Source organism: Eubalaena glacialis, chromosome 4 (genome assembly GCF_028564815.1).
Source record: "Eubalaena glacialis isolate mEubGla1 chromosome 4, mEubGla1.1.hap2.+ XY, whole genome shotgun sequence".
Lineage (NCBI taxonomy): Eukaryota > Metazoa > Chordata > Mammalia > Artiodactyla > Balaenidae > Eubalaena > Eubalaena glacialis.
In genome coordinates, this window is record NC_083719.1 from 63,490,766 (window position 1) to 63,504,392 (window position 13,627).

Below are 13,627 nucleotides of genomic sequence, written 5' to 3' on the forward strand. Positions count from 1 at the left end.
TATGATATATCGTGGAAAATGTTCCATGACCACTTGAGAAGAAAGTGCATTCTGTTGTTTTTGGATGGAATGTTCTATAAATATCAATTAAGTCCATCTTGTTTAATGTATCATTTAAAGCTTGTGTTTCCTTATTTATTTTCATTTTGGATGTTCTGTCCATTGGTGAAAGTGGGGTGTTAAAGTCTTCTACTATGATTGTGTTACTGTTATTTCCCCTTTTATGCCTGTTAGCATTCGCCTTATGTATTGAGGTGCTCGAATATTGGGTGCATAAATATTTACAATTGTTATATCTTCTTCTTGGATTGATCCCTTGATCATTATGTAGTGTCCTTCTTTGTCTCTTGTAATAGTCTTTATTTTAAAGTCTATTTTGTCTGATATGAGAATTGCTACTCAAGCTCTCTTTTGATTTCCATTTGCATGGAATATCTTTTTCCATCCCCTCACTTTCAGTCTGTATGTGTCCCTAGGTCTGAAGTGGGTCTCTTGTAGACAGCATATATACAGGTCTGGTTTTTGTATCCATTCAGCCAGTCTATGTCTTTTGGTTGGAGCATTTAATCCATTTACATTTAATGTAGTTATCAATATGTATGTTCCTATTGCCATTTTCTTAATTGTTTTGGGTTTGTTATTGTAGGTCTTTTCCTTCTCTTGTGTTTCCTGCCTAGAGAAGTTCCCTTAGCATTTGTTGTAAAGCTGGTTTGGTGGTGCTGAATTCTCTTAGCTTTTGCTTGTCTGTAAAAGTTTTTTTTTTTTTTTTTTCCACACACACTGTATTTTATTTTTACAAGAGATAAATAGACTGACACCAAGCATTGTACATGGATGACCACAACAAAAGCAACAATGATTGCAATTACCAAACATGAAACACACTCATACTATGTCATAATATTGACATTCAGTCCAGTAATCCTCCACTGCAACAGCTCCTTTACTTTGCAGTGAAAATTGATTTGTATATTCTTTGCCTCTGAGTTCTTGTGGGATTTTTTCTTTTTTTAAATTCAACCAGAAAGTCACAAAAATTATACTCATCCTCATCAGTTCACTCAGTCCCATGTAATTAATTTTTTTTTTTTCATCTTGATCTTTTGTTAGCACTTTTATGAGCTCATCAGTTTTTCATTAGAGTTCTGAAAATGCTTATTCATTCAGTTCAGCAGTACAGTCAGGTACCAGAAACCTGTACTTGTCAGAGTCTTTTCCATGAATTTCCTGAAGATGAAACCCTTTTATAGGAACATATTTACAAAAGCATCAGAGTACACCCAGAACTGTCTGTAAATGACAAAAGACTTAAAAATGACCACGGTTAAAGATTTGATGAAAGTTCATAATAATGCAGTTGACAAGAAAATTAGTTATTTCTGAGATATACATTTTAAAGTAATAACTAGGATTATGACTTATAACATTATACCAGAACATATAAGATTTTTAGAAATTTCATGTAATGTCTGAAACATTTATATTAACATATTTCCATACAAATAACCCAATGAAAGTTTAGTATTAGTTGTTTTGTTTGTTTGTTTATACTGCAGGTTCTTATTAGTCATCAATTTTATACACATCAGTGTATACATGTCAATCCCAATTGCCCAATTAAGCACACCACTATCCCCACCCCACCGCAGTTTTCCCCCCTTGGTGTCCATATGTCTGTTCTCTACATCTGTGTCTCAACTTCTGCCCTGCAAACCGGCTCATCTGTACCATTTTTCTAGGTTCCACATACATGCGTTAATATATAATATTTGTTTTTCTCTTTCTGACTTACTTCACTCTGTATGACAGTCTCTAGATTCATCCACGTCTCAACAAATGACTCAATTTCGTTCCTTTTTATGGTTGAGTAATATTCCATTGTATATATGTACCACATCTTCTTTATCCATTCGTCTGTTGATGGGCATTTAGGTTGCTTCCATGACCTGGCTATTGTAAATAGTGCTGCAATGAACATTCGGGTGCATGTGTCTTTTTGAATTACGGTTTTCTCTGGGTATATGCCCAGTAGTGGGATTGCTGGGTCATATGGTAATTCTATTTTTAGTTTTTTAAGGAACCTCCATATTGTTCTCCATAGTGGCTGTATCAATTTACATTCCCACCAACAGTGCAAGAGGGTTCCCTTTTCTCCACACCCTCTCCAGCATTTGTTGTTTGTAGATTTTCTGATGATGCCCATTCTAATTGGTGTGAGGTGATACCTCATTGTAGTTTTGATTTGCATTTCTCTAATAATTAGTGATGTTGAGCATCTTTTCATGTGCTTCTTGGCCGTCTGTATGTCTTCTTTGGAGAAATGTCTATTTAGGTCTTCTGCCCATTTTTGGATTGGGGTGTTTGTTTCTTTAATATTGAGCTGAATGAGCTGTTTATATATTTTGGAGATTAATCCTTTGTCCGTTGATTCGTTTGCAAATATTTTCTCCCATTCTGAGGGTTGTCTTTTCGTCTTGTTTATGGTTTCCTTTGCTGTGCAAAAGCTTTGAAGTTTCATTAGGTCCCATTTGTTTATTTTTGTTTTTATTTCCATTACTCTAGGAGGTGGATCAAAAAAGATCTTGCTGTGATTTACGTCAAAGAGTGTTCTTCCTATGTTTTCCTCTAAGAGTTTTATAGTGTCCAGTCTTACATTTAGGTCTCTAATCCATTTCAAGTTTATTTTTGTGTATGGTGTTAGGGAGTATTCTAATTTCATTCTTTTACATGTAGCTGTCCAGTTTTCCCAGCACCACTTATTGAAGAGACTGTCTTTTCTCCATCGTATATCTTTGCCTCCTTTGTCATAGATTAGTTGACCATAGGTGCGTGGGTTTATCTCTGGGCTTTCTATCTTGTTCCATTGATCTATGTTTCTGTTTTTGTGCCAGTACCATACTGTCTTGATTACTGTAGCTTTGTAGTATAGTCTGAAGTCAGGGAGTCTGATTCCTCCAGCTCCGTTTTTTTCCCTCAAGACTGCTTTGGCTATTCGGGGTCTTTTGTGTCTCCATACAAATTTTAAGATGATTTTTTCTAGCTCGGTAAAAAATGCCATTGGTAATTTGATAGGGATTGCATTGAATCTGTAGATTGCTTTGGGTAGTATAGTCATTTTCACAATGTTGATTCTTCCAATCCAAGAACATGGTATATCTCTCCATCTGTTGGTATCATCTTTAATTTCTTTCATCAGTGTCTTATAGTTTTCTGCATACAGGTCTTTTGTCTCCCTAGGTAGGTTTATTCCTAGGTATTTTATTCTTTTTGTTGCAATGGTAAATGGGAGTGTTTCCATAATTTCTCTTTCAGATTTTTCATCGTTAGTGTATAGGAATGCAAGAGATTTCTGTGCATTAATTTTGTATCCTGCAACTTTACCATATTCATTAGTTAGCTCTAGCAGTTTTCTGGTGGCAGTTTTAGGATTCTCTATGTATAGTATCATGTCATCTGCAAACAGTGACAGTTTTACTTCTTCTTTTCCAATTTGTATTCCTTTTATTTCTTTTTCTTCTCTGATTGCCGTGGCTAGGACTTCCAGAACTATGTTGAATAATAGTGGTGAGAGTGGACATCCTTGTGTCGTTCCTGATCTTAGAGGAAATGCTTTCAGTTTTTCACCATTGAGAATGATGTTTGCTGTGGGTTTGTCATATATGGCCTTTATTATGTTGAGGTAGGTTCCCTCTATGCCCACTTTCTGGAGAGTTTTTATCATAAATGGGTGTTGAATTTTGTCAAAAGCTTTTTCTGCATCTATTGAGATGATCATATGGTTTTTATTCTTCAATTTGTTAATATGGTGTATCACATTGATTGATTTGCGTATATTGAAGAATCCTTGCATCCCTGGGATAAATCCCACTTGATCGTGGTGTATGATCCTTTTAATGTGTTGTTGGATTCTGTTTGCTAGTATTTTGTTGATGATTTTTGCATCTATATTCATCAGTGATATTGGTCTGTAATTTTCTTTTTTTGTAGTGTCTTTGTCTGGTTTTGGTATCAGGGTGATGGTGGCCTCATAGAATGAGTTTGGGAGTGTTCCTTCCTCTGCAATTTTTTGGAAGAGTTTGAGAAGGATAGGTGTTAGCTCTTCTCTAAACGTTTGATAGAATTCACCTGTGAAGCCATCTGGTCCTGGACTTTTGTTTGTTGGAAGATTTTTAATCACAGTTTCAATTTCATTACTTGTGATTGGTCTGTTCATATTTTCTGCTTCTTCCTGGTTCAGTCTTGGAAGGTTATACCTTTCTAAGAATTTGTCCATTTCTTCCAGGTTGTCCATTTTATTGGCAAAAAGTTGCTTGTAGTAGTCTCTTAGGATGCTTTGTATTTCTGCGGTGTCTGTTGTAACTTCTCCTTTTTCATTTCTGATTTTATTGATTTGAGTCCTCTCCCTCTTTTTCTTGATGAGTCTGGCTAATGGCTTATCAATTTTGTTTATCTTCTCAAAGAACCAGCTTTTAGTTTTATTGATCTTTGCTATTGTTTTCTTTGTTTCTATTTCATTTATTTCTGCTCTGATCTTTATGATTTCTTTCCTTCTGCTAACTTTGGGTTTTGTTTGTTCTTCTTTCTCTAGTTTCTTTAGGTGTAAAGTTAGATTGTTTACTTGAGATTTTTCTTGTTTCTTTAGGTAGGCTTGTATAGCTATAAACTTCCCTCTTAGAACTGCTTTTGCAGCATCCCATAGGTTTTGGGTTGTCGTGTTTTCATTGTCATTTGTCTCTAGGTATTTTTTGATTTCCTCTTTGATTTCTTCAGTAATCTCTTGGTTATTTAGTAACGTATTGTTTTGCCTCCATGTGTTTGTGTTTTTTATGCTTTTTCCCCTGTAATTCATTTCTAATCTCATAGCGTTGTGGTCAGAAAAGATGCTTGATATGATTTCAATTTTCTTAAATTTACTGAGGCTTGATTTGTGACCCAAGATGTGATCTATCCTGGAGAATGTTCCATGCGCACTTGAGAAGAACGTGTAATCTGCTGTTTTTGGATGGAATGTCCTATAAATATCAATTAAATCTATCTGGTCTATTGTGTCATTTAAAGCTTCTGTTTCCTTATTTATTTTCATTTTGGATGATCTGTCCATTGGTGTAAGTGAGGTGTTAAAGTCCCCCACTATTATTGTGTTACTATCAATTTCCTCTTTTATAGCTGTTAGCAATTGCCTTATGTAATGAGGTGCTCCTATGTTGGGTGCATATATATTTATAATTGTTATATCTTCTTCCTGGATTGATCCCTTGATCATTATGTAGTGTCCTTCCTTGTCTCTTGTAACATTCTTTATTTTAAAGTCTATTTTATCTGATATGAGTATAGCTACTCCAGCTTTCTTTTGATTTCCATTTGCATGGAATATCTTTTTCCATCCCCTCACTTTCAGTCTGTATGTGTCCCTAGGTCTAAAGTGGGTCTCTTGTAGACAGCATATATATGGGTCTTGTTTTTGTATCCATTCAGCAAGCCTGTGTCTTTTGGCTGGAGCATTTAATCCATTCACGTTTAAGGTAATTATCGATATGTATGTTCCTATGACCATTTTCTTAATTGTTTTGGGTTTGTTTTTGTAGGTCCTTTTCTTCTCTTGTGTTTCCCACTTAGAGAAGTTCCTTTAACATTTGTTGTAGAGCTGGTTTGGTGGTGCTGAATTCTCTTAGCTTTTGCTTGTCTGTAAAGCTTTTGATTTCTCCATCAAATCTAAATGAGATCCTTGCCAGGTAGAGTAATCTTGGTTGTAGGTTCTTCCCTTTCATCACTTGAAGTATATCATGCCACTCCCTTCTGGCTTGTAGAGTTTCTGCTGACAAATCAGCTGTTAACCTTATGGGAGTTCCCTTGTATGTTATTTGTCGTTTTTCCCTTGCTGCTTTCAATAATTTTTCTTTGTCTTTAATATTTGCCACTTTGATTACTGTGTGTCTCGGCGTGCTTCTCCTTGGGTTTATCCTGTATGGGACTCTCTGCGCTTCCTGGACTTGGGTGGCTATTTCCTTTCCCATGTTAGGGAAGTTTTCGACTATAATCTCTTCAAATATTTTCTCTGGTCCTTTCTCTCTCTCTTCTCCTTCTGGGACCCCTATAATGCAAATGTTGTTGCGTTTAATGTTGTCCCAGAGGTCTCTTAGGCTGTCTTCATTTCTTTTCATTCTTTTTTCTTTAGTCTGTTCCGCAGCAGTGAATTCCACCATTCTGTCTTCCAGGTCACTTATCCGTTCTTCTGTCTCAGTTATTCTGCTATTCATTCCTTCTAGTGTAGTTTTCATTTCAGTTATTGTATTGGTCATCTCTGTTTGTTTGTTCTTTAATTCTTCTAGGTCTTTGTTAATCATTTCTTGCATCTTCTCAATCTTTGCCTCCATTCTTATTCCAAGGTCCTGGATCATCTTCACTATCATTATTCTGAATTCTTTTTCTGGAAGGTTGCCTATCTCCACTTCATTTAGTTGTTTTTCTGGGGTTTTTTCTTGTTCCTTCATCTGGTATATAGCCCTCTGCCTTTTCATCTTGTCTCTCTTTCTGTAAATGTGGTTTCTGTTCCACAGGCTGCAGGACTGTAGTTTTTCTTGCTTCTGCTGTCTGCCCTCTGGTGGTTGAGGCTATCTAAGAGGCTTGATGGGAGGCTCTGGAGGTGGGTAGAGCTGACTGTTGCTGTGGCGGTCAGAGCTCTGTAAAACTTTAATCCACTTGACTGTTGCTGGGTGTGGCTGGGTTCCCTCCCTGTTGGTTGTTTTGCCTGAGGCAACCCAACACTGGAGCCTACCCGGGCTCTTTGGTGGGGCTAATGGCAGACTCTGGGAGGGCTCACGCCAAGGAGTACTTCCCAGAACCTCTGCTGCCAGTGTCCTTGTCCCCACGGTGAAACAGAGCCAGCCCCCGCCTCTGCAGGAGACCCCCCAACACCAGCAGTTATGTCTGGTTCAGTCTCCCCCAGGGTCACTGCTCCTTCCCCTGGGTCCCGATGCACACACTATTTTGTGTACGCCCTCCAAGAGTGGGTTCTCTGTTTCCCCCAGTCCTGTCGAAGTCCTGCAATCAATTCCCACTAGGCTTCAAAGTCTGATTCTCTATGAATTCCTCCTCCCGTTGCCGGACCCCCAGGTTGGGAAGCCTGACGTGGGGCTCAGAACTTTCACTCCAGTGGGTGGACTTCTGTGGTATAAGTGCTCACCAGTCTGTGAGTCACCCACCCAGCAGTTATGGGATTTGATTTTACTCTGATTGCGCCCCTCCTACCGTCTCACTGTGGCTTCTCCTCTGTCCTTGGACGTGGGGTATCCTCCTTGGTGAAGTCCAGTGTCTTCCTGTCGATGATTGTCCAGCAGCCAGTTGTGATTCTGGTGCTCTCGCAAGAGGGAGTGAGAGCACATCCTTCTACTCAGCCATCTTGGTTAATCCCCCCTGTAAAAGTTTTAATTTCTCCGTTGAATCTGAACGAGATCCTTGCTGGGTAGAGTAATCTTGGTTGTAGGGTTTTCCCTTTCATCACTTTAAATATGTCCTGCCACTCCCTTCTGGCTTGCAGAGTTTCTGCTGAAAGATCGGCTGTTAACCTTATGGGGATTCCCTTGTATGTTATTTGTTGTTTTTCCCTTGCTGCTTTTAATATTTTTTCTTTGTATTTAATTGTTGATAGTTTGATTAATATGTGTCTTGACATGTTTCTCCTTGGGTTTATCCTGCATGGGACTCTCTGCGCTTCCTTGACTTGATTGACTATTTCCTTTCCCATATTAGGGAAGTTTTCAACTATAATCTCTTCAAATATTTTCTCAGTCCCTTTCTCTCTTCTTCTTCTGGGACCCCTATAATTCGAATGTTGGTGCATTTAATGTTGTCCCAGAAGTCTCTGAGACTGTCCTCAGTTCTTTTCATTCTTTTTTCTTTATTCTGCTCTGTGGTAGTTATTTCCAGTATTTTATCTTCCAGGTCACTTATCCGTTCTTCTGCCTCAGTTATTCTGCTATTGATTCCTTCTAGAGAATTTTTAATTTCATTTATTGTGTTGTTCATCATTGTTTGTTTGCTCTTCAGTTCTTCTAGGTCCTTGTTAAACATTTCTTGTATTTTCTCCATTCTATTTCCAAGATTTTGGATCATCTTTACTATCATTACTCTGAATTCTTTTTCAGGTAGACTGCCTATTTCTTCTTCATTTGTTTGATCTGGTGGGTTTTTACCTTGCTCCTTCATCTGCAGTGTGTTTCTCTGTCTTCTCATTTTGCTTAACTTACTGTGTTTGGGGTCTCCTTTTCACAGGCTGCAGGTTCATAGTTCCTGTTGTTTTTGGTGTCTGCCCCCAGTGGCTAAGATAGGTTCAGTGGGTTGTGTAGCCTTCCTGGTGGAGGGGACTGGTGCCTGTGTCCTGGTGGATGAGGCTGGATCTTGTCTTTCTGGTGAACAGGACCACGTCCGGTTGTGTGTCTGTGACCTTACTATGATTTTAGGCAGCCTCTCTACTAATGGGTGGGGTTGTCTTCCTGTCTTGCTAGTTGTTTGGCCTAGGCTGTCCAGCACTGTAGCTTGTTGGTCATTGAGTGGAGCTGGGTCTTAGCATTGAGATGGAGACCTCTGGGAGAGCTTTCGCCATTTGATATTACATGGAGCCAGGAGGTCTCTGGTGGACCAATGTCCTGAACTCAGCTCTCCCACCTCAGAGGCACAGGTCTGACACTGGGCCGGAGCACCAAGACCCTGTCAGCCACATGGCTGAATCACTGCAGGAACAATCTGGAAATGAAGCATGCTAATCTCCTAAGCCCACTTAGAAATACCTTGGAGAAGGATAATGGAGTCCGTCCAATCTGGTTTTCCTTTCTCCTTCTTCTTATGGTGCTCTGGTGAGTTTTCCAGACTCCACTCTTAGAGAATTTGCAAGGAATTAGGGCGAGGCGACTATCAGGAAGCTTCTTAGCATTCTTAGGGACACACAGATGGATACTGCCATAGATAACAATCTAAGAATGACATTTACATAATTAAGAGAAATATATGTTAGATATCATGTATGTTAGATATACCCAAGCAATTAGTTACTGTGAAGTTATCCTTGATTTGGTCTTTTTGTTAGGACACTGACATTCGTTAGACTCTTCCAGAGAGGGTCTCAGCCACTGGTTTCTGCAACATCACTCTTCCTTGGGTTTCCAACTGGCTCTCAGGACACATCTTCTCAAACTCTTTTATAGACTCTTCTTCCTCATTCACCTTCTTAATTGCAGAGTTACACAGGATTCCACCCATGGACCTCTTCTTTTCTTCTTCTCCACATATTCACTGGGTAAAGTCAACCCCAAAGGCTTCACTTAATTCTTCCAAGATAACACTCCCATTTATATCTCCAGTCCTGACCTCTTCCTTGAGGTCCCTGACATGTCTCCTGTCTCAGAGGGTGACCTCACAGTCTACTGCGAGCCCAAGCTGCGAGCCTGGACATCGTCCTTAATTCCTCTCTCCCTCACCCTTCACCATCCTAAACACACTTTAACAATCCACTCCATTTCTTCCCACTGTCACCAACTCATTCCTGCCAACATCATTCCATGCCTGGATTTCTATAACGATCTCCTAACTGGTACATCTCCTTCCACTATGTTCCCCCCAACTGAAACCACAGGGATCTTTCTAGAGCACAAATATGAATGTGTCACTCTTCTGCTAAAATCCCTTGTTCAGGATTCTCACAGCTCTCAGGATAAAGTCCAAACTTTGTACAGGTTGACAAGGGCCTTCATAGTGGAGACCACATTTCCCTCTCAGTAAAATCTCCCCTATCATTGCACAACAGACTGAATGCACTATGTTGGCCTTTTCTGTTCCCTCTGCTTAGAATACCCTTTCCCCTCATGCCTACTCTCTCCTGGGTCGATTTAGCTTTTTTTGGCTAAGACATCACCTCTGCTGGGAAGCTTTCTCTGCCTTTGCAAGACTGCTTAAGGCACCTCTCCTAGGCCCTCCTGTGTACTCCTTGGTAATTCACATGTCACAGCACTTAACACGCTGAATTGCAATAGCAGGTCTTCTCCTCTGAACTGTAAATGTCTTCAAGGAGAGATGTGTCTTGTTCATTACATCGCCAATGACCACTTCATTCTAGATGCTCAATAAATATTTGAAGGCTGAATGAATGCAGTTGCCTTAAAGATCTGTTTCTCAGGTTCCTGACTCTAAAGTCTGAGCAGGGAGAATCTAATTAGCTTAGCTGGGATCAGTTTCTATCCCTGGTCCAATGAGCTGAGTTAGGGGTGTGAGGGTAGGAACAGAATCTCTTAGAAAGGAGTGTTGGGGTGAAAGCAATGGGTGGCATGCATACTAGAATTATACAAAGTCCTTCACTGAAACAATAAAACTACGTTTTATTTTAAAAGTCATACATTGTATATTTTTCAGTAATTCATACAGCCTCCTCCCATCAGTTCATTACAAAGAAGTGAAACTGTACTTTCATTATAACACATAAAATAAAAGTTAGTCACTTCTTACTCAATATTAGTCACTCATCCATCCATCCATTCACAGATATTACTAAATGCCTACTATGGGCTAAGGTCTGTGCTAGGCACTGGGTAGATAGTGGAAAATAAAACAAAATTCTTGTTCTCATGGAGCTTTAAAAAATAAAGACACAAATGTCTAATTATCAATTATGAAACTTACCATGAAAGAAATGAATAGGGTGATATGAGAAAGAATAATTGGGAGGATGTGATTCATTTATGGGAATCAAGGGAGGCTTCTCAGGAAAAAAAAGAAAAATTACATTCAAGCTAATACCTGGCTTCTTTGGGAAGAATGACTGGGGATGCTGAGTTGAGGGAGGTGGGAAGGACAAGAGTGGAATTGGAGATCTCCAGGGAAATATGACAGTCTCGGCAAAAGGCTAGGATGATGGCAACTGTGATGGAAAGAAGTAGATGGATTCAGGGCATTTTTGGAGGTAGGACTGCTTGCACTTCTGATAAGTTGGATGAGAGTTTATCAGGGGTGAATCAGAAAGAGATACCAAGAATAACAGTTGGTGTAGAGGTTAATTTAAGCACATGGACTCTGAAGCCACATCATCTGAGTTTAAATCCCTGATTACTTACTTACCATTAGTAAGATGTGTGACCTTGGGCAAATTACATAACCTCTCTGTGCCTTAGTTTCCTCATCTATGAAGTGGGTGATAATAATAGTAGCTACTTTACAGATTTGTTAAAAGACAAAGTTATTATGTATAAAACATTTTAGGCATTGCCTGGCATGTTAGTAGGTTTTCTTTCTTTTTTTTTTTTAGTAGTAGGTTTTCTTAGGGACTAAGAAAGGTAAATATTCAGGTCTCTGACTTTGGCAATGGAGTAGCTCAGGTGATGTTTATTGAGATGGGAAGCACTAGCAGAGGAAGAGGTTTTGGCAGAGTGAAGATCAGAGTTCAGCTTTAGATTCAAGTTTGAGATTGCTGCAGACCTTTTAGATCTCCTTTGGATAGGAGTCTGATCTCACAAGAGATGCCTGAGACATCAGTCTGTGAGATGTCAAATTATAGGCAGTATTTGAAGACTGAGGATGGAAAAGACAAACAAGGGAAAGTGTGTAAAGTGGGTGTGTGAAGTGAGTGAGTAAAATGTAAAAACAGGGAAAGGATTAAGCCATGAGAGTTCTCAAAGCCGAGTAGAGAAGAAGCCAAACATGATTTAGGTGCAGTGCTGTTACACACGTGCATGAGCCAAGCAGAAATAGAAACATCTAGTATAATGTGAATACATGGAACACGGAAACAAAGGACCTCTGTTGGGCTGCACCCCGCAGGCCTGCAAGCCTTGTAGTTGCCCAGCCTCGAGACTGAAGAAAGAGCCCAGAGACAGCAACAGAGACATCAATGGCTTGATGGACAGGGGATCTTATACGTCTGAAACAAAAGGGTCATGGAGCAACATCCCACCCCAGCAGGGAGGACATGGCAGCGATCTTTGCTACTCCAAGGAGAAGGAGGCTACATTTATAGGGGGAATTGATGTCAGGTTGGCTCAGTTACCAGGGAAACCGGCAGCTGGGGCACATCCCTCTCAGCCCTCAGGTTAATCACCATCACAAGGGCAGATGTTTCCCTTTGATAAATTAGCAGGTGGAACCGTTCTGGCCTAAGGATTAGAACAATCACTAGCTGGGGCAGAGGGCAAGCATGTTCATATGAGTAGGTATAGGTGAAGCAGGGACTGGTCAAGCAGGGGAATTACAAAGGGCAGAACAACCTCCCTTCCATTTCTATTTTAAAGGAGCCTAAAAATCTAATTCTCTGTTTAGTCTTGTTAAATTGATTTTGTGGCTTCTCTATTACTCATTTGAGCCTCTTCGTCCAAAGACTTAAAAGAAAGTATGGAGTCATTTGGAGATTTAGGAGGTTTGGTGGCTGGATCTTCAGTGGTGAGGACAGAAGGTGGGGCAAAGTTGAACTTGAACCAGATGATGAAATGTCTTATAGGCTCTCTTAAGGAGCTTAGACTTGATAACAACAAGACACCATTAAAAGGTATTAAGCAAGGGTGAAGCATGATCTTTATGCATTTTATAAAGATCACTCTTGAACAATGTGGAGAATGGTTTGGAAAGGAGCAAAACCAGAGATAGGAGGCTGACGGTGTATCTGCAGCAGTGACCCAGGGCAGAAGAGGCCATGGCAGGAGCACCGTTCAGATCCAAGTGATGACCATAGTGAGGAACAGATGGGACTTGGTGATTGACTAGATAGACAGGGAAAGAGATAAGATGACACCAAGGTTTCTGGTTTGTTTTCAGACTAGTCGGTGCCTTTAAAACATTATATTTTTCCTAAAACATACTTATGCTTCACACAGCATTCTCAATGTTTTTTATAGCAATAACCCTTTAATTTTCGAATATGTTCTCATCCTGTCCCCTGATGAATGCACACAGTCATTAAGTAGCTCAAATGGAAAATAAAGATGCAGATTTACTTCATTTGGGCTCAGTTCTCTGGGCCCCAGGCCTAGATAAAGGAAACAAATTCTATTACCTAAACCACAGAAGCTGAAATCCTCTAGACAAAGAAGAAAATACTCCAGTGATTGACTTCGTCTCTGCATCCTCTGGCTTAACTAAGTATAAATGTATTAATATGCTTATTCACAAAAGAATTTAGCTCATCATTTTGAGAAGAATCCCATGTTTAAAATAGCGATATTTTTGTAATAAATAAGAAGTCCCTTGACAAACTCTATTAAACCCCATTTGAATCTCTGTTAAAGGGAAGGTTTCCTAATGACCTAGCTCAGCACTGCTGGTTGCATGCTGACTTGATTTTTAGCTATACATAAACATAAATAAATAGGCAGCTACGTTCTTGGTAGGAGCTCAAGGACCCACAGGAAGGCATTTTTACCTCTAGATATCTTTCCCAGCTCTGTCATGCTTTTTACAATTATCCCCGTCATCATTTGTTTCTTCTCACTCGTCCCAATTCCTCTCCTCCTAGTCTCTCTTGAACCTATTCCTATCCGCCCCTCCATGGAAACTGCTCATCAAGGTCATTTTGCTAAATCCAATGGTCAAGTCACAGTCACCATCTTACATAACCCATCAGCTCTAGTCACTGCACTTAATCACTCCCTCTTCC